This window comes from Myxine glutinosa, chromosome 3, assembly GCF_964187855.1.
Source record: "Myxine glutinosa chromosome 3, kmMyxGlut1.1, whole genome shotgun sequence".
Taxonomy (NCBI): Eukaryota; Metazoa; Chordata; class Myxini; order Myxiniformes; family Myxinidae; genus Myxine; species Myxine glutinosa.
This window is the reverse complement of record NC_136263.1, coordinates 115,803,057-115,825,686: the sequence shown is the minus strand read 5'-3', so window position 1 is coordinate 115,825,686 and position 22,630 is coordinate 115,803,057. Positions and strand designations below refer to the sequence as shown.

Below are 22,630 nucleotides of genomic sequence, written 5' to 3'. Positions count from 1 at the left end.
ATGACATCGGGCGAATGTTAAGGGGAATCAGCCGCCAGCTGACAAATTTGATGGGGGGACAATTTGCAGGGAGCGAGTCACGACAGGGTGGTCCAGGTTGGCCATCGGGACGGCCTGATTTTTATCGGGCTGGGCCGGGATAAAGGGGGGCTCCGCCTGGCTACCAGAGGGGTCCGTTCTTGGGGACTTGTTTTAGATGTGGGAGAAGAGGGCACAGTCAGAGGAATTGTCGGCAACCATATGGGCCCCCACCTCCTGACAGGCTTCGCAGTCCAGAAAGGAGGGGGCCCCCAGTAGGTCCACAGGTGCCAGACAGAGGACCACCACCTCCGCCTGGGCCAATAGCGGTAGAGTGTGCGGGAAACTAGAACGAGCCGAGCATACGGGGCCATGCTCGGCTGGCAAGTGTGTGGAGAAGCGCCCTCCCTTGGTGGAAGTAGTGAATTGCGGACAAATTGGCACAGGTTATCTAAGGGTTAGATGCAAAATTGAGGGAGAATTTTGTGAGGCTGTGGTGGACACTGGAGCCAGTGACACCATTATCAATCCGGGTGTGCTAGACCAGAGTGTTGGAGGCTGGGACAAAATTGATAGGGTAGAAGGACACAGCCTTCAACTGGCTACGGGGGCAACGGCACCAATATTGGGACGCGGAGTGGTGAGGATGGAGTTGGGTGGCCTGGAGGTCAGCGTGGTTGTGTGGGTGGCGGGGGTGTGCGATCAGTGTCTGTTGGGACTGAGTTTCCTGGTGGAACATGACTGCCAATTAGACCTTGGGCGTGGTCATATGTGGTTGGGCACCGAGAGGCTGCAGTTAATGGGACTGGGGGATGACGAGGAGGTGCAGGGGACGTGGCTGGAGGTGCCGCGCACTGTGACCGTGCCTCCCAGGTCCGAGAGAGTCATGATGGCAGAGTTAGCAGCAGGTGCTCAACCCATTGGCCAGCTGGGGCTAGTGGAGTCGTGGTCCTCGCAGGGGACGGAGGAATTAATGGTGGGTCGCACCCTCGTAGACACCCGTGGGCCTATGCTGGCAGTCAGGCTGCTCAACTTGTCCGACAGCCCCCGCACTATAAGGGGCGGAGCCATCGTAGCCAAATGCAGTAGTGTAGTAGAGGTCACCGGAGGAGGTGGATCCACATGCTTGCCAGTACAGCCGGAAGGAGGGCAAAATTTGGGGAAATGTGATTGGTCAGAGGGAGTGCGGGCCATGATGACACGCTCTGAAGAGGGCCTAACATCGGAGCAGGTAGAGACGTTGCACAATTTGGTTGGTAAGAACTTGGGTGTTTTTTCTCTCTCCCCCGAGGATGTTGGACGCACGAGTCTCGTCAGGCACAAAATTAGTACTGGCGAGGCTCGGCCTGTTCGCCAACCGCCGAGGCGGCTCCCTTTCGCTAAGAAAGAGGAGGCAGAGGAACAGGTGAGCAAAATGGAAAGAGCCGGATTTATCGAGCCCTCGGTGAGTCCTTGGGTGTCACCCATTGTGCTGGTGAAGAAGAAGGATGGGACCACTCGGTTCTGTGTGGACTACCGCCAGCTCAATCATGTGACACTCAAGGACTCGTATCCCCTGCCAAGGATCGATGACACCCTCGATGCCGTTTCAGGCTCAACATGGTTCTCCACGTTGGATTTAAAGAGTGGTTATTGGCAGGTGGAAATGGATAAAGAGGCGAGGGAGAAAACGGCGTTCACCACAGGAAAGGGTCTCTGGCAGTTTGTCGTCATGCCCTTTGGATTGTGCAATGCCCCTGCCACGTTTGAGCGTCTGATGGAACGTGTTTTAATTGGCTTACCGTGGCAGACTTGCCTCGTCTATTTGGATGATGTATTGGTCCACTCTCCCACATTTGAACAGGCTGTCGAAAATTTGTCAGACGTATTTGGGAGATTAAGGGGTGCTGGGTTGAAATTAAATCTGAGCAAGTGTGAAATTTTCAGGAGGGAAGTGACTTACCTGGGTCATGTGATCAGTGAGAGCGGCGTGGCCACTGACCCTGGAAAGGTAAAATCTGTAAAAGAGTGGCCCGCCCCTAAAAATGTAAGGGAGGTCCGAGGATTTTTGGGCCTCTGCTCTTACTACAGGAGATTTGTGGCAAATTTCGCGGAAATTGCAAGACCTTTGCACAAATTGACAGAGAAAGGAGCCAAATTTGTATGGTCAGAGAGCTGCATCGAGGCATTCAGTCACTTAAAACAACGTCTGGTGGAGGCCCCAGTTTTGGCATACCCGACAGAGGATGGCAATTACGTCCTGGACACAGATGCGAGCCAGGAGGGATTGGGAGCTGTGTTGTCACAAATGCAACAGGGAGTCGAGAGGGCTATTGCGTATTACAGTCGGGCACTTTCGAGGCCCGAACAAAATTATTGCGTTACCCGCAAAGAACTATTGGCCTTGCTCTCTGCAGTTGGACACTTTCACCCTTACCTTTATGGGAGGGAGTTTGTGATCCGAGTGGATCATGCCTCCTTGCAATGGCTCCTTCGGTTCAAAGAGCCGGAGGGACAAATTGCAAGGTGGCTTGAGAGGCTGCAGCAGTATAATTTCACTGTGCAACATCGGCCTGGCAAAGCACATGCCAATGCAGACGCTCTCTCTCGGCGCCCCTGTTGGGAGGCACAGTGTAAATTTTGTGATAGACAAGAAGCCAAGGATCCAATTGGGCAGGGCCAAATTGATGCATGCCTATATGCAGCAAAAGTGACCAGGCGAACTTTGTCACAACCCCCACAGGAATTGGGCGATGTGAATTGGCAAGAGAGTCAAAGGGAGGATCCTGTTTTGGGGCCCCTTTTTCATTGGCTAGAGGAGGACAAAAGACCCTCTTGGGAGGAGATTGCTCCACACGGAGCCCAGGTAAAGGCCTATTGGGCACAGTGGCAGATGTTGGGGTTGAAAGAGGGCTATTTGTTCAGAAAGTGGGTGACACCAATGGGTGATGTAGCTTCCTGGTTGATAATTGTACCCAACAAATTGAAGGAAGTGGTTATGGGGCACGTGCATGGGACTAGGACAATGGGACATTTGGGCGTGGCCAAGACTTTGTCCAAATTACGGCAGAGGTTCTACTGGGTGAATTCGGGCAGAGACATTCAAAATTGGGTGAGATCCTGCGACCTCTGCCGCGGTAAGAAGGGACCCCCACGTGCGCGCAAGGCCCCGCTCCAGGTGTACAATGTCGGGGCACCGCTCGAGCGGGTGGCAGTAGATGTGGTGGGGCCCCTGCCAGCCACCCGCCGAGGGAATCGGTACATTATGGTGGCAATGGATTACTTCACCAAGTGGCCAGAGGCCTACCCATTGCCCAACCAGGAAGCCCGGCTGGTAGCTCAAGTTCTAGTTGAGGGATTCTTCTCCCGATTTGGCGTCCCAAGGGAGCTACACACTGACCAGGGCCGGAACTTTGAATCTGCCCTCCTGCGGTCGGTGTGCGAGCTCCTCCAAATTCATAAGACCCGGACGACTCCCCTTAGGCCTCAATCGGAGGGGATGGTAGAGAGGTTCAACCAGACACTGTTGACACAATTGGCCCTCTTTACATCTGAAAACCAACAGGATTGGGACGAGCACCTTCCCTTTATATTGATGGCATACCGGACCGCCCAGCATGCGACCACTCGGTGCACCCCCGCCTTGTTGATGTTCGGTAGGGAGATGCGAGTCCCCACAGATTTGTTGATGGGACCGTCACCAGGGGAACCGGGTGAGCCAACTGTGGAGAGCTATGCAACCAATTTGAGAGCGAGCATGGAAAAGGCTCATGAGTTTGCGAGGAAGCAAATTGGCTTGGCTTCTTCGCAGATGAAAACGCGGTATGACGCTCGGGCTCACACACCTCGTTTCCTTCCTGGAGACCTTGTTTGGCTCTACTGGCCCCGGAGAAGGAAGGGGGTGTGCCCAAAACTCACTTCACCTTGGAAGGGCCCTGGGGTGGTGCTTCGGCAGGTGACTGATGTGGTGTTCAAAATTCAGATGGGCCCGCATACCCTTCCACAGATAGTTCACGGGGATAGATTGAGCTCCTACATGGGTCGGGAGGCTCCGGAGTGGATTGGAAGGGTGAGGGGGAAATTAGGTGTGGTGGATGACACTCTTGAACCTGACCAACCTGCAACTACCTGCACTTGAGGTGAGTGTTTTGAGGAGTACTGTCCCAGGCTTCAGGACTTGCTTTGGAAATTGGGGACATGTAAATTGGAGTTGGGAGGCGGGTGAGAGTGATGACATGGCCGGTGAGGGGATGGAATGGGAGCCACAGTGTCTTGTGGGTGGCGTATGTTTTTGTATTGTGGTTAGGTGTTTTGATGTGGTCGTGAGAGTGGAACCTGGAGAGTGAGTGATGATTATTGGAGATAATGAGGGGCGATACTTGTGCTTTTGGAAATGTGCTTTTGGAAATGTGTGATGGTTTAAATGTGAACTGGGGGATTTCACATGTGGCAGGCCATGGCAAGCCTTGTAACACCTTTTACACCAAGAATTGTACTGAATTGTGCTGAGTTGTGTGGAGAATTGAATGGCAGCGGGGGAGGAAGTGTGTTTTGGGGTCTTGTGGGTGGGGAAGGTGTGTGTGTCCGCAGGTACAGAGCAAGCTCTGAGGAGCGATGCCTGCGGGCCCCCCTCTGCGGCAATTACCCCTGGCAGCCGGTGGTAACTGGAAATTGGAGCTCGTCGGTGGAGGGTCTGGTTGGGCGCCGCGGGGTGAGGAAGTCCCCCGGTGACCCGTGTTGCTGCGCGAAAGCAGGAGGCAAAGGAGCCTGGTGTGTGTGGATACCCTCTCCGGCGAGGTAACGGCGGAAAGGGGCTATTGGGCTGTCACGGGGCCAATAGGTAAAAAGGGGGGGGGGCAATGAACTTGTAAGTCGGTTGACTTGTTTTTGGGACTGCGGGCACCACAGCCTGATGTGCCCCCCACCATCTTTTTGTGCGGTACCTCCCCGCTGCCTAGTTGAGGAATGCACACACACGTGAATGACATCAATGCCATGGTCCTGCAGGGGGTGTATTGAAATAAGTGCTTTGTTGATTTTTGAAATGCCTTGATGACCTATGGAATGAGAATGAGTGGTTAAGGGGTCTGTGTTGCATGAATGTGGGCGAAATCCACCGAGCCGTGTAACTCACCTGTAACATCTGGACAGGGCCCGTGGAAATTTAGGGGGATGCATTGGGGATGGCCCCGCAGGTAAGGTTGTGTCTTGTGGCATCCACCGGGGGACGCGGTCTGTAGACCGGGGTATGTACAAGGGTTAGAGTTTTGAGTTTTGGAAAGATGGTTAAGTTTTGTGGTTAAGTTAGTGTTGTGTGTTGTTTGTTTCCTCCCTCCACAGGAACAACGAAGAAAATGTACATACTTGCATGATGGTTAAGGGGTTCAGCATGTTAAGGAAGTGTAGGTAGGTAGTCCGACTCACTTCCCACAGCCCTTCCTGATTTATTTCATAGGTTAATTAAGTGTGTGACAGTAAGTGTTAAGGCTGGAATGGTAGCGCCTGCGGTGAACCTTGCAGGAGCTACGGTTCCAGGGTGGGGGGGGCTGTGTTATGAATTTGGTAGAGCAACATCTAGAGCTAGGTAGATCTGAATAGGTAGGTATTTGGCTGTCGTGACAGGGACTCTACATGTAATAAGTTCTTGATGTTTAGGCATTTGTCGGGGGAAGATGTATGATTGTGGATCTACCTGGAGGTTCGAGTGTTAAATAGTGAGGGATTAAAGGTAACGCCCCTGTGAGTTTCACCTCGTAGTCAAACCTTTGTCCATTATGGCACTGCAAACCACATAAACATTAGTTAGGTCCTTAGCGCAAAATTAAATAATTCCTTTCCCTGACAATGACTTCGGAACAAATGGACAGGAAACCAGGCCAAAAACACCGCCACAATTGGCCGCCACCGTTTACACCTCCAAGGCCTACAAACCTCGCCTGGCACGTGTTATAACACAGGGACCGCGGGGTCGGGGACGGGGAGAGTGGAGCGATGCCGCAGAGGGCGTGACCTGGGCGAGCCGGCGAGTTGGGAGGCTATTATTGGCTGAGGAGTGCGCCAATGTGACGTCATCGGCGAGAGATATATTCGACGGTCGGACGCCATTTTAGGGCAGTAGGGAGAGTTCGTTGGAGTTGGCAGTTGGCACTGAACAGTTGGACTTGGCTGCCAGCACTCCCGAAGAGAGTCGAGTCGAGTCAAGTGGAGTTCGTTTGCTTTGTGCAGCCCTGCGTTGGACCGTTGGAGCAAAGGAGCTCGTGGTGTTGGTGGGCCGTTGAACCGACGAGGCCTGGTGGCGCTTGGAGGCGGACGGAGAGGGCCGCGAGGCCGTGGAACTTGGAGTGAGGCGTGCCGCGGGACGAAAGGAGCCGGGTGTTGGACGGCGGTCACCAAGACGACAAGGACGAGATAAGGCCGTACCCGCGAATACACTTTGCATAAAACTAAAAGACGTGTTATTTTCGTATTCACCTCCCTCGTATCGTGTTTGATATCTGTTGTGTGTGGGATCCCAATTTAGGCTTATTCGAGTTATTAGTATTACCGGCGCGGGCTTTGTCACTGTCTTTACTTATAAATAATAAATCCTTATATTATTTTCTGTATATATCTGAACGCAGTTTTCCTGGGTGTTTCATTTTAATAGATAGGGCTGCGGAGCTTGCTGTGTCTGCCCTTCCGCGCGTTTAACTTTGTGTTGAGTTTGAATCCGCCATTGAGTTTTCGCCTCGGGAGTGTAAAGTCTCGCAATCGGCCATCCGTAACTGTGGTGTTAATCACGGTTGCGTAACAGTATAAAAGATGCTCAAAAGGAGTCTCATAAATTACAAGCAATCAAAGAAATAAAAAAAGGTAAAACTCAACTATCTTCACAAGAATGACACAAAATCATTAAAATACTTGGGTCAGGGTTTCAACGATTTTAATACTATATAAAAACAAGTATGGAAGCGATTGATAGTATCTATGATTTGGATGATACAATTATCATTTCAAACTCCACGAAAAAGGAAGACTATTTTAAGGTAAATGCTATAACAGGAACAGACTGGAATTCAAACGGAACAAAAAGTTTTGAAATAAATAATCAACAAACTTACTTGAATATAGCTGATAGTTTCTTGCTGTGTAAATTTAAATTCACTAAGGCTGCGAATAATACTAATGCTACACTCGTAAATGATTTCTTCTGGAAAATGTTTGATAGTGTTCGCCTGTATATTGGAACACAAGAGGTTGAAGCGGTTGATTATGTCTCTGCTACATCTGAAATGATGAAATTTACACTATATTCGTTTGGTGATAGAATGGGTAAGGGAGCTGTTGAAGGTTTTATTCCTGATATGTCAACGGGTACAAACACAGACCCTGGTTATAGTCAAAGGAAGGCAATGTATAATGATGACACAAAACCAGAGAATAGTTTTACCGTAGCAGTACCTCTGAAAGGTATATTTGGATTTTGTGATTATGACAAAGTTTTGTATGGTCTTAAAATTAGATTTCAACTACAAAGGAATGATAATGTAAATAGGTTGCTTTTTGGGGTTGAAAATGCTTTTGGAGACAACAATAAATTTGTTATTAATGATTTGTGTTGGTATATCAGTGAATATACTCCTAATCTTAAAACGGAAGAGATGTTAAATAGAAGACTTAACTCAAAGAAACCGCTAAATGTATCATACCTTAAAAGAAGATGTCAACACGTTAAACTGGAACACACTACCTACACTTGGAATTTGGGTGTTCTTCAAGGAAAGCCACGATACCTCTGGCTCATTTTTAAAAAACCAGATGGAGAGGACGGTACTAATAAGAATAATGCCCTGAGTGATAATGCTAAGGTGAAACAACTTCGGGTTTCTCTTGATGGCACATTTTATCCGCGAGATAGATTGGAAATTGATTGGGAAAAAAATGATTATGCGGAAGGCTACAAGTCCTACCAAAAGGTGTGTGAAAGTAATGGTAATAATGATCCTATTTTGGATATGGTTGCGTTTCAAAAACTTTATACAATCTACGCAATTGACCTGAGTTCTCAAAAGGAAACTATAAAGTCTAATCGAGTGGATACTTCTCTACACATTGAAAGAGGGGAGAGTGAAGAGGTTAATGCATATTGTTTGCTTTTGGAGGAAACAGAATTACAGATTAATACAGATAATGGTGTTATGATTAATATCACATAGGTTTTTTCTCATAAATAAATGGTTGGGGTATATGTTAATCAAATCAATCTTAATAAATTAACATCTTGTATTCAAAATCAAAAGCCTTGTATTATTAATGTTAATACAATTCAAAGAAAAGGAGCTGTAAGAATTGATGTTTTACTCACACACACACACACAAGTAAAAACGCAATGATGTTGGATCACTTAAAATTAAAATGACGAAACCTATGTTAAAGAAATATTCAATAGACGAGTCAAGAGGAGGATTTCTCCCGTTTCTAATTCCTTTATTTGCTGGTTTAAGTACGGCGGGAGCATTGACTGGTGGTATTTCAGCAGCGGTAAAAACTGCTAACGAAAGGAAGGCACAACTAAAAGCTCAAAAAGAATTGGAAAGACATCACAAGGATTTGGAGAAACAAATTAGTGGAAGTGGTGTAATTGTAGATTTTGCTCAAAAACTTGAAAGTCTACCTGATGAAGCTAGATTGTTGGTTGGAGATATGCTTTCCTCTATCGCTCAAGCGGGTGTTAAACTAACTAAACGGGGTAATGGATTGTATCTTTCTCATAAATAAATGGATAAATGGTTTAAACAATTTGGAAAGAATACAATAGTCAGGTTTGTTATGTAATTTCGTTCTTTTTTTGTGGAGATTAGCAAAACTATACATTTTTGGAAAGCTGATAGCACCAGGAATCCGAAAAACCATGTTTCCATTTGCGCAAATTTTTCTTTGGCGGCCATATTGGATTTTCAAAATGGCCACCATCGGAAACCTATTTTTCACTATATCTCAACATCCGAACCACCTAGAGTGCTGATTCCAACACCTATACCCACATTTTTGGGGACGAGGAATCACATGAAGCCATCTAAAATAATCTACACCTACCCTGGGATACCAGGTGGCAGCCTACAGCGGATTTTCAAGATGGCCACTTTCAGGAAACATGTTTTTTTCTGAATATGTATACCACATTGAGTGATGTTTCGCTACATTGTGGCACACGGATCATAATTATGAAACCACATCCCTCATATATCCTAAACAGGTGATTTATGTATTCAAGAGGTAAGTTTATAGAGATGAGGCTATACAATCCATAATTATACATGTAATAATTACTTTTATTTGAACATAGAATATTTCCCATAGATGAAATTTTATCTTTGTCAACATTCATCAACATTTTGTCCTCATAGGTTTTCAAATGTCCTCATCACTGTCGTCAGAGCAGAGAACAGGTTGACAGTCATCGTCGTTTTCACATTCGGAGCTGCACAAACACAAGTCTGTGCATGCCAAGTCATTGGCACGGCACGAACACCGTCTCGATGAGCAGTCTCCTTTGCACTGACATCTGACCATCTCAAGTATTGCTTTCGGTGCTGGTGGTACATCTGTCATTAGTGGTTTCAATTCCCCATCGTTGTCCTTGAAATAGCCATGTTGCTGTGGATCCAGGAACACTTGATGTGCGATAGTAGCCTGAGCCCATACCCTTGCCTGAGGATGTACACGATCAACATGCTGATTTAGAGCCCCTAGCGTTGGAGGTAACTTGTGACTTTCAGTCATGTGTTTACAGAAGAGGTACCAGCGCAACTCCGGAATGCTGTTGATACATATTCCCTTTGGTACATACACTGCACATACAAATCTTGCCAAGTTGGACATCTGATCTGCGGTCACATCTGCAGCATCACCGAGCATTCTCATGGCCTGTATCACGTCACTATCGGCTCTGACGAAAGCTTCAAACCATGTTGTTTTGCCTATTCGCGAAAACCGTCCAGTATTGTCTGCTCCTGTGAATGTGTGGAATGCTGGCAATGCCTTGGCCTTTTCGACGCCAAGATTGTTCCAGATTGGTTGTACTTGCACAAGGCCCGACACAAGGGAGACAGCAGTGTTTTTGAGCAGAACATCATAGTTAGCTATGACCAAGACCAGGACATCCGTATCAGGAGAGAAGAAGGTAAGCTGTTCTGCGTTGGGATTGCGGCGAGTTGCCAGCACTGCTTGGTGAATCATCAGAGTGTCTGCCTCCTCATGATTATTGTCTTCAAAATGCACGCCTTTGTTACTCTTGGCCTTTCCTGCTGCACATATAATTATCAGCTTGGAGGCATCTCTGTTGTACTCCAACGTTTTCTCAGCCAGATATTCTGCCAAATCTGACTTTGTCTGATCGTGTGACAAGAACCGCTTCATGGTGATGTGTTGGATCTTGGTATTGTCCTTCACTTGGTACTGGACTGGATTGTGCCCCCCTCGTCTTTTTTGTCTTGTGCTTTGCTTCAACGAATCGGCCTTGTAAGTATCAAACACGAGGATAACTTCGTCAAAATGTCTTGTCAGTGACATCAATCTGGTATTAAAGCTGACACTGAGATCTTCAACGGTTACTGTTGCAGCTGGTTTTGTCGACAATTTCTGTACAAGAACCATGGCGTAGACTACTGCTATTTTCATAGCTGCAGAGTTATGGACTTGAGCTTGAGGACTTGAGGTCGGAGCTAAGTCACCCGGAGCTAAGTCTCCATGTTTCACAAGGAGATGGATTAACTTTGACTTGTCAAGGCAAGGAAGCAGGTCACCGTTTGGTGCGAACAAGGCGCGAGGTGTAAGGGTGAATTCGTAGTTGCCTATTGCGTCTTTCTGGTCAACATCACGGCTTGATTTTGTCAATATCATCAGCCTTCCATACAAGTCTTTTGTTTCCTTCAAGTCGACTGACTTGTCCCTGAGCATGATCTTGGTCTTCTTCACACCAGACAAGTACATCGTGTTGTTTTCTTTTTTCACGGGTGCAAATAAGCTGACTGTTCCGTTGATTCTTTCGTCAACATACTCTTCGTACAAGTGTTGACCAATGTTGTCGATATTCAGGATTTGTGACGTGTGCTCCTCTGGGACATAGGCATGTGTGATCAAGTTGTATATGCTATTTCCTTCTGTGGTAAATGGATTGCCATGACTCATGATAGCAGCCTTGATCTTTTCAACCGCTGTATTGTTCAGATTCACTGCCCTCGGACTAAGTTCGTGGTGTTCTGTCACTTTGTCTGTTTTGGTGTCGAACTGATCTTTGAATTCTCTGGTCAGCCGTGACAATTCTGGAGAGGCCATAAAGAATCTCTGCCTTGCATTGGCATTATTGGAGATGCCTGGAAGTCCAGAATGAACCTTCATTGCTCTGTTTTCCTGTTCACAAGCGTGGTCTGCACCGATTGATACAAAGGGGATGCTAGATTTCGTTACTGAGATATTTCCATTCTCGAGTTCCCTGTATGTGGCCGGATGCGTCTTCCTCAGGTCATACATATCTGCTATGTATCACGGCCAAAGACGTTTGTATTTGATACGATCCATGGAGAAAAATAGCTTGCTGAGTGCCTCACCAGATTCGAGGTGGAGTTTGAGATCTGCGTCCCGAGAAGCTTCCACAAAGAACAGAATTGTCTCCACTCGATGCAGGTAATTCATCAAGGACTTGAACATGGCTTTTTTGGATTGTTCTGTTTCCCAAGTCTTGAATATGTTCACAACATCAGCTGTAGTGATGACATTCAACAGTTTTGTGTTGGCTTCTTTCACACTTGTGGCTTTGGTGAACTTGTCCTTTTCTGAACATGCCTCGTCTATTTCTTCTGACATATCTGAGCAAACGGCTTTCAACTGTGGATAATCTTTGAAGAACAGGTCCAGCGCCATTTCATAAAGTGCTATATATGAATAAATATGAGCACGGAGAGTGCGTTTGTAATGCGAACATCTCAGGATCTGCCTTGTTGTTGAAGGTCCGTAGAGGTCGGCCTCTATCCACGCGTCATCAATACCTGAGTTCTCAATGGAAGTACCCAGGGCTCTCAAAGCAGCCATGACCACATGCAGCTCGCCAAGCCGAGGTACAATGGTACCTTTCAGGTCTGGCCTTGCATCCAGCAGCCTTATCACCTTTTCATAGAGGGCCATATCCCAGGAAATGACTGTAGGGTGGCTTGTACCAACAACTAAGTTCTTTAGCTGAGTTGTCTGAGAGATGACGGTCAGAAGAGTCGACCACTCGTGTGCTACTTCAGGTAGAAGGGGTAAGACTCCGACTTGTGTCAAACTGTGACTACCCGACAGCAATGAGTGGTATCCTGCCCAACCAGGTATATATGTGCTGTTTGATTTCTGCATTCTGGTGATCATAGAAGCAACCAACCATCCTAGATGTGTAAGGTGATACGCTGGTGATATACCATCCTTGCTGATGTGGAATGTGTCTGTTCTCTTTATGGTTTTCGGCACCGGCTTGTCACAATGAAGCATAGGAACCTGGTACGGGGTCACTGACAAACTGGTAGTGTCAGCTATGCTCAGTTGTGGCGCCAATGTTTCTCCTTGAGTGTCACGTTTTTGATAAACAGCAATGATTGTTCCATGGGTTGTCCCTTTGCCATCCACGCTGTCTTCAGCAAAGTCTGTGTTATCAGCTGCAAAAAACACAAAAGTTCCCTTCTTCAAAAATGGAGGAACATAAAGTCCTTGGAACTTCAGGGTGTTTTCCACAATGGCATTTGCTAGGGCTGTTTCGAGGTGCATAACACGACTGTACGAGACACAGTAACCTTGAGAGCAGAGACTTTCCAGGAGTTTCTTGTTTCTTGTGTCATGGTGAACTGCCAAGGCTAATCCTAGAGACTGTGGAGTTTCTTGTGATTTGGTTGATCGGAAGGTCGCAGAATCAGTTTTGGGCCTATAGTTCACTTGCTTGTCAGATTTGAATCCACCCAATAGCATCTGACTAACAGTGAGTACTTCTCTGTTAACGTGAGTGGTTCGTTTTTCAGTTTCTAGTGTTTCTGTTGGCCCCACCATAACCCATCTGATCATTGCGTGGAGTGCTGCTGGAACATCATCTGTGCTGCTAGTGACCTGTATAGCATCGGATGAGTTTTCCTGTTGGTGGAAGTTCTTGATAATTCTGCGCAATGCCTTTGCTGCTTTATAGATAATATTCAGATCGTCTACTTCACTTTCTATCATGGCAGACTGAACCATATCGGATTCGCATGCATCTGGGGAGTAAAGAACAGAAGGTTTTCTCCTGTCCTTTTGCCTAACAGACGTTACGTGTGGTAGTTCTAGAAGAATTCTCTCCTTGAGCCAGTGTCTACTATATGCAGGGAAGTGGTGCGCCAATGCATCTGTGCCACCAAGCAAGTTGATGTATGTTGTTTCAATATGTGCCATGGATAAGTATTGTTTATTCTGAGTTTGACAGTCGACAAGGCTAATCAACTCAATCAAACATGATGTTTGAAACGGATGACCTCTCTCTGTTGTTCCCTTGTTATCCTTGGTACGTAACACATGGAATACATTTGTTGTCCAACATGACTTGTGGTATTGAACATCGATTGCATGTGCATCAGTGGGTGAGATGGATGTGTTTAACCTAGTTTGCAGGGTGAGATTTCCAGACAGCTCCACAGCATCGTGTAATGCTTTCCCACCGTTTTCTGTTCTCAATGTGTACAATTTTTGCTCGTTATCTTCCTGGCAGAAAAAGCAATGTTCCTTAATGAATGGAGCTCTTGCAGAACGTGTAAACGGACTGGTGGTGGAAGTTGATGGTTCGTCCAGTTCTGTGCTTTTTCGCTTTTGTCCACGTTTTTTCTCTGTGTAGGAGCCGGCTGAAATGTGATATTGATGGCGGTCTTTGGCACGTTGTACCTTCTCTTTGTTGGTTGCATTTGAATAACAGATACGATGCCAAACTGCATTATTGAATTGCAGACTTTCACTTGTTTCATCCTTTAAGCGACTGTGAATTTTAACATATTTTCCATCATGGTAGGCTGCTCTATCATTAAGGGTTTGTAGCAAGTGTTCAAACGAGTCCGGTTTGGGCTGCTGGACAAGCGTTCCATATTTTGCTGAAGCGGTTTGACAAATTATGCAGTGCTGCCACTGTGTGGGCTGAGTCGTAACTTCACTCATCTTCTCTCAAGACCTGCAAATATATAAAACGACAACAGGTAAGTAATTGTGAGCTTCATGAGGTTTATTTTAAATGAACTATTAGGTCTGATATAATGACTTTCCATGTACATGAACTGAACATGTTGAAATGATCCCATTTATGACTATGACTGTACTGAGGCGAAACATCACTCAATGTGGTATACATATTCAGAAAAAAACATGTTTCCTGAAAGTGGCCATCTTGAAAATCCGCTGTAGGCTGCCACCTGGTATCCCAGGGTAGGTGTAGATTATTTTAGATGGCTTCATGTGATTCCTCATCCCCAAAAATGTGGGTATAGGTGTTGGAATCAGCACTCTAGGTGGTTCGGATGTTGAGATATCGCGAAAAATAGGTTTCCGATGGTGGCCATTTTGAAAATCCAATATGGCCGCCAAAGAAAAATTTGCGCAAATGGAAACATGGTTTTTCGGATTCCTGGTGCTATAAGCTTTCCAAAAATGTATAGGTTTGCTAATCTCCACAAAAAAAAGAACGAAATTATAAATCTGAACATAATGAACCTGACTACAACGTCAAATATAGAACTAGCCAAGTATTGTAAAACACTAAAAATTGATAATGTGGTTATTTGTATGAGAGATGAATTAATACATATAAATAAGAATACAAAGAATATTATTATGAACTTAGACACACAGAATGGTTCTCATTGGGTTTGTATTCATAATAGTCAGGATAAATATTATTTTGATAGTTATGGTATGCCACCACCTGTTGAAGTAATAAAATTCTTACAGAATGGTGTTTATCAAACATTTCAAGTTCAAGAAATTAATTCTAAATGTTGTGGTCAATTATGTTTATATGTATTATTTCAACTCAACAATAATGAAAATTTTTATGATATCATTTTAAATCTAATATAAATGACTTATGTTGGAAAAGATGGTTCTATCTTTGGAAAATCTTCTCAGGATATTGATTTATCAAATTATTATACAAAGGCACAGGCTGAACGACAAAAATATAGTGTAAGTAAAAATATTAATATGAAGAATACTTATAAATTAATCAATTATCCAAACCCTACAGATGCGAATGACTTAATTAGATTTAGTGATTTATCACAATATATATTTTTAAAGAAAACAGCACGTTTTGTTAAACAAGTAAAATTTACAACCACAACACCTGGTTATACTGACCATACACCTTTCCTCATTGAATTTAACTTGAATTTTATAAAGCTTACAATTGAATTTTATAAAGAAGGACATATAGTTAATATGCGAATTAATAAATGGGGGTATGATATGCCTGATTTAGGGTATAATTGGTCTTTTTCAATAAACATAGAAGACCTACATGATTTAAATCAGTCTCGTAAAGAAGAATATTATCCACTTGGTGAAGATAAGGATTTATGTGGAAGTACAATTAGTAAACAACAAATACGTGATTTTAAGAAAAGAAAAATATATGATAGTATAGCGATGGTTCGCATGAAAAAGAAGGAAGGTAATGAGATAAGGATAGAAAGCCGAGGAATACAAACCGATTTGGTAGTGGGAAGATGGGGTGGTATTACCTGTCATAATATTAATCTCACATATATTTCTGATACATAAATGACAGGAAGAAGACTACAAGAGAATTATAATTTTTGTATTCAAGGATACCTACAAGAAAAGGGTGCTCGGTATTACATACCTTATGATTTGGAGCATATACATGGGAATTTTGTCATAAAAAACTGGCCTTATACTGATATTGTTAAACCCACAAATAGAGACTTGTTTAAAGTATTAAATAAAAATGAACTTCTCAAAGTTATGAAATATAAAACTCTTTTAGAAATCGTCAACAAATCTTATTGGTATCCTATTATGAGAAAAATAATTATAGATACAAGAATATCTCAAAATCCAGATGAGTATATGTATAATATTCTTTGGGGTTTAAACTCAAGGGTAGCAAGGGATGAGGAAGGAGTTGAAGAAGAGAAGGAGAAAACAGAGAAGGAGGAGAGGGAGATGGAAATCAGCGCGATTCAAAAAAGAGTGGATGTATTACAGCAAGAAGATCAATCTCAACTCACCGAAGAGGAAAATTAAGAAAGAATGAATGCTGTGAAAATATTGATATCAAAAATTGCTAAGATAAATGAGGAAGGAGTTAAAGAAGAGAAGGAGGAAAGAGAGAAAAAGGAGAAGGAGGAAAGGGAGAAAAAGGAGAAGGAGGAAAGGGAGAAAAAGGAGAAGGAGAGGGAGGAAAGGGAGAAAAAGGAGGAGGAGAGGGAGGAAAGGGAGAAAAGAGAGAAGGAGGAAAGGGAGAAAAGAGAGAAGGAGGAAAGGGAGAAAAGAGAGAAGGAGGAGAGGGAGCAAAGAGAGAAAAAGGAGAAGGAGGAAAGGGAGAAAAAGGAGGAGGAGAGGGAGAAAAGAGAGAAGGAGGAAAGGGAGAAAAGAGAGAAGGAGGAGAGGGAGCAAAGAGAGAGGGAGGAAAAATATAAAAATATGGAAATCAGTGAGATTAATAAAAGATTGAAGGTATTACAGCAAATAAATCAAACTCAACGCACTGAGGAGGAAAATAAAGAAATGAGAAGTCTAATGAAAATATTATTTTCAAGAATAACGACGTCAATGTCTTCAGTTTCAGGGAGGAGATTTAAACGAGAAAGTGGGGATAAATAAGAAGAAGAAGGAAAAGATTATGTGGTTGATGATGTCGGTGTAATTGACTTTAGTTAGTTTTATTTGTAAATAAATGGAGGAGAGAGTGAAGGCATTCCTTAGGATTCTTTATGTTTTAAAAATCAAGATTGAAATGTATATGTTGAAAACCAAAAAGGTTTTGATACTCTGTCGGAATTTTTCTGATAAATAAATATGAGTTATTGTCTCAAATGTAAAAAGAAAACTAAATCTAAAAATATCTCATGTTAAAGCTAAAAATAATAGACTTTGTCAAAAAGGAATATGTCAAGTGTGTGGCTCTAAAAAGTGCCAATTCATCTCTCCTAAAAGAGGAGGAGACATACAAAAGTTTCTGTCAGGAAGTAAATTTACAACAACTGGAATTCCAGGGGAATTACACCTTCCAGGGTATTCTTTCTGTGGTCCAGGAACAAACTTGGATAAAAGATTAGATGAGGCTGACAATCCTAAACCTTGGTCCAGACCAAAAAATAGGGTTGATGAAGTGTGTATGAAGCATGATATTGCTTATGGGAAAACCACTACGTTGACTGAAAAACATAAAGCCGACAGCGAAATGTTGTATAATTTGTCTTTGATACAAAATCCAACATTGAGAGAGAAAGTTGATAGGTTTATTGTGAGAAATTTGATAAATGCTAAATTGAAACTTGGTCTTGGTTATTCCTCAAAAAAACTATTAGGCTCTAATGATGTCATCAAGACTGAGGAGCTTTTGGCTGATGAATTACATAAACCTATAATCACAAAGTTTAAAAGAAGGAAAGTTTATTCTAAATACACCGACCAAATATGGTCTGCTGATTTAATCGAACTAAATAATGATAAGGGATACAGGTATGCTTTAACCGTTGTTGATTTGAGGAGTAGATTTGCCTGGGTTGTCCCTTTAAAAAATAAAAGGGGTGATACTTTAATGTTAGCCTTTAAGCTAATATTTGATAGGGATAAAAGAAAACCAAAGAAACTGGGGACCGATGAGGGAACAGAGTTCTACAACAAAATATTCATGAAATTTCTTAAGGGGAAGGGTATTAAATTATACAGCACCTTTAATGAAGGAAAGGCAGTTGTTATTGAGCGTTTTAATCGTACTTTGAAAGAGAAATTATCTATCTATAATTCCAGTAATCTCTGTGTGTATGTTTGTATGTTTGTATGTTTGTATGTTTGTATGTATGTATGTATGTATGTTTGTCTGTGACCGCTGTTTCTCGACAACTACCGGTCCGATATACTTTAAACTTGCCAGGTATATTGCTGGGGACCCGAGGATGTGCCTTTTCAAGGTTTCATATTAATCGGAGAAGTAGTTACCGAGCTATGTCCAAAAAACGATTCAACCAATCAGAGAGCAGCGAGCTATCACGTGTGCCGAACGTGGCGAACAGACTCTGCCTCGGACGGCACATTTGAGAGCGTATTCATTTATTTCACGTTGGAAAACTATGTTGCCGTTAAACTATGTTTTAAAACTAATTAAAACTAATTTGCGATTCATCGTAACTGCGATTTGCGACCTTCCGGACAGTGAAGACTTCACTTCCGGCAGCCAATCACAGAACGCTTTGTTGCGTAGGCGTGGCCGATGTGAGAGCGAGCCGAGCCGAGCGCGTGCGCCATTACGGTTCGTAATTCGATTTCTTCCGGAGAAAATAATAATTTTCTCGATTTCTTATGCGCATTATTTCTCCCAATTCAGTCAGAGCGAAGGGCGGAAGCGAAGAGCGTTGTTTTTTTTGTTTACGGGCGTACGGGCGGGGTAGAGCGTACGGGTAGCGTTTTTTTTTTTTTTTGGCAAGGAACGGGCACCCACGTACGGGCATGCCCTAGTATAAAAAATTCACACAACTCGGTTCTCAAAAATGGGTGTATTTAATTCAGGATATTGAAGATGATTACAACAATACAGTTCATTCATCAACAAAATCAAAACCATCAGAAACATTTACAAAATTAGAATATGAAAAGGAGATTAATTTGAGAAAGCCCAAGTTCAAAGTTGGTGATATTGTAAGGATATACAAATGGAAAAGCCATTTTGAGAAAGGTTATACACAAAAATGGACTAATGAATTATTTATAATCGTTGATGTAATGGCTACAAACCCTTGGACTTACAAATTAAATGATATAAATCGAGAAGAAATCTTGGGTTCATTTTACTCGCAAGAATTACAAAAAACAAAGCTAATAATTCATTAAACAACATTTCTATTCACCCCACCCAGATTAGCTAATTTAATTCGTGGTAATAAAAAAAAAAAATTAAATAAATACAAAATCATAAGCCACGCCCACACAGACCCCGCCCACACAGACCCCGCCCACACAGACCCCGCCCACACAGACCCCGCCCACACAGACCCCGCCCACACAGACCCCGCCCACACAGACCCTGCCCACACCCATCACCCCCCACCCCCCGTGCGTTCCCCCACCCTTGATCCCCCCTCATCCCACCCCCACCTTTCCCACACACACAAGGGGAGGGGAGGGGTGGGATGGGGGGAATCAAGGGTGGGGGAACGCACCCTCCCTTCCTTCTAACCTTTATTCTTTTCTTGTAATTAATAATTAAATAATTCTGGACAAAGCATATATATATAAATAATATTTTAAACAAACTCTTTATATTTTTAAGACATTTTTCTTGAGGTATTACACATTTAACCTCTTCCCAGCACAAATCATCAATCTCTTCCCAACATAAGTCAAAGGTAGTTTCAACAGCAGCAGATATCTTCAGGTTTGGAATCTCTTTCTGTCAAAGGCAAGAGGGGTAAAACAAGGAGAGAAATAAATGAATGATATACCCTGAATCACCTCCCACAATGCGCAGGGATATGGTGTACCTATTTGAAACGGTGTACCCACACATTGACACACACATGGCCAAAATACAATACATACACACATGCTTACCTCCAAAAAATCAAGCTTAGCGTTCAGATCGTTGAGATGAAAATTAAGGATATCACAGGATGACAGGAAATAACCATTCCTATGGAGTCCAAAATCATCCCACTCCAAGCTTTGGTCTTCGAGGCTGCAAACAAAATAAGGAGAAATTACTATGCTGAAGTAAGCTTGACAAAACATCACACACACGCACACACATACACACATACACACATACACACACATACACATTCACACATACACACATACACACACACACATACATACACACACACACATACACACATACACATACACACACACATTCACAGATACATACACACACACACACACATACACACACACACACATTCATAGATACATACACACAAGAACACACACATACACATACACACACACATTCACAGATACATACACACACACACATACACACACGAACACACACACACACACAAACACATACACACACACACATACACACACACACACACACACTAAGGCAGCGTCGTTTAACACAAATGTATTATATTCAGTATCTTACCTTGCATATGAATCTTCCAAGAACGGTGAAACAGGCAAATGGTTTAAATGCTCATTCGCCTCGTTGTAAATCTCTTTCGGAAAAACTTCATTTTCTGCCAAGACCAGGTCATTTTCAAAACCCGAATTGCTGTAATAAAAATATATATATCATGTCATATAAATTTAAATTAATCACATACAAAGCTCTCACCAACAGTTCAATTCTGAATGAAACTTACCCTGGTGAGTATTCTTCATCACTGGAATAAGACAAGTTGTCGTTCATCTTCGTCGATTCACAATGTTTAAAATTGAACTGAATACGGCTTTTTATAATGTAAAATGTATTCAGGGAAGAGAACTGGCTGACAGCATTTCGAGGAATCTCAAGGTGTGTGTGAAAACAGGAAACGAAACAATGAAAACTTTCTGGGAAGTTATCCAAGTCAGTGAAACAACGTCATTTCTCAAAAGCGAAGAATTAATTTAAAAATGGTTTGAGTATGGTGATGGAAGTTGGAGGAGAATTAAATTATTTCCCACACATAAACAAATATTTGTAGGGTCGTTGTGTGAGTGGGCCAAAGATGATTCACCAGATGATATTAAGAGTAAAAGGTTAAAAGGTCCATAAGGTCAGAAGGATCACAGGTTCACACAGAAGGACCATTGTTTAAGTGGTCTAATGAATAAGGATAACATGTCAAAAGGTTAGAAGGTTCGTAAAGAACAGGGTGAGAGAAATAGAGGTGTTTAGGGGCAATGAGGGAGGGAAAGAATTAATATGGAAGTGAATGGGTCAATGTTTGAGTGGGTCAAAGATTAATCTGCCAGATGATATGTAGAAGAAGGATGATAGGTCTATAAGAGAAAACAAATATTTGTAGTGTTTGAGTGGTCTAATGAACAACATTAAGGATAGGTACTACAGACAAAAGGTTCATAAAGATGAGGGTGGGAGAAATAGAGGTGTTTTGGGACAATGAGGGAGGGGAAAATTTAACATGTAAGTGAATGAGGATTTGCAGTGTCCCAGAACCAACATTATTACACTACTCACGCACGCTCCCCTCGGCGCCCAATGGCGCACAGGTCATGTGGGAGACAAAAGGGGAAGACAAATGAGCGAGGGGTAAGGTCACAAGGGTACACATCAATAAGGCAATGCAAGGCGAAATGCGTACGGAGAGCGAAATGAGAAAGCTCGTCCCTACCGTACGTCACCCCCCCCCCCCCTGTCACCTACATTACCCTTGCCCTTACCCCATATTTACAAAATCTACACATTTACAAATTCGTCGCTACTGTCACGTCTCCCCTTATTTCCCTTATACCAAATTCGTCTCCACAATCCCTCTACTTCAAAATTTGCCATCACCCAATTCATCATCAATGCTCATAAGGAGGAAGAGATGGAACATCAAAGCACAATGTCACACCCACGTCATGATGCGTCTCACAATCCAAAACATTTGCATCATAAAAAATAATCAAAACATGGCATGGTGTGGAGTACCCGTCACCTCAGGTGAGTGGATGCAGATGGTGCGAGGAGATCCTTCATCCTATCTACCCTCTAAATGACTTTAACACTCTTTACTCGACCCGGGGTCTTTCCCTGCCAATCCATTGGCCATCTTACACTATGGGTTCTAAAAACCAATTCCCATTGACCAAACTGTGGTGCTTCTCAATTTGGGGTCTCACTCCCCCGATTCATCTCCCGGTGCCCTTGCACAATTTCTGGGCTGGGGCGTGTAGCTCTCCCAGCAGGTCTACCCACCTGCACACCTCCACCACTGCAGTTGCCTCCCGAGCTTACCTGCTCCTCACCCTAACCTATCTAACTGGGGAAGGCCCCTCCTGGCTCTGTCACCCCTCTGGTGCCCTCTGGCACTGGGCTACCCGGGTCCGTCCTCCGGATCCTCGGGCCCCATCCACAACTACCGGCTCCCAGAGCCCACCTGCGGCCTCACCTGGCCGACATCCTCACAGTGGTGGAGTGCCCATACCAACTACACACACTAACAGGCTACACGCCCAGCCATTTCCACAACACTAATGCACCCATCCAAATACCATTCTTCCACCCGCACCACAGATGCCAATATCCAACCACAATTTACCTGTACCCTCTACCTAACTCTTAGACTACCCTCCCCGGGTATTCGTGATGGGGGTCCACTCTTCCCCCATTCACACCTTCGCACCATCCACTCCACTCCACAGTTTCCACCATACTCACTCCACGACCATCCATTCCAATACTCCAGATAATCCACACTACCATTTATTCCACACAAC

At 43.8% G+C, this 22,630-nt stretch overlaps 1 long non-coding RNA gene across 1 annotated transcript; it reads right to left on the bottom strand.

Annotated features, from left to right (window-relative positions):
* Positions 1 to 19,564: 19,564 nt before the first annotated feature.
* LOC144891155 (uncharacterized) lies at positions 19,565 to 20,453 on the bottom strand. The gene is made up of 3 exons (XR_013622743.1): positions 20,346 to 20,453; positions 19,808 to 19,931; positions 19,565 to 19,646 (listed from the first exon to the last, which is right to left on the bottom strand). It is a non-coding gene; the product is annotated as an uncharacterized LOC144891155 (long non-coding RNA).
* Positions 20,454 to 22,630: the final 2,177 nt, after the last annotated feature.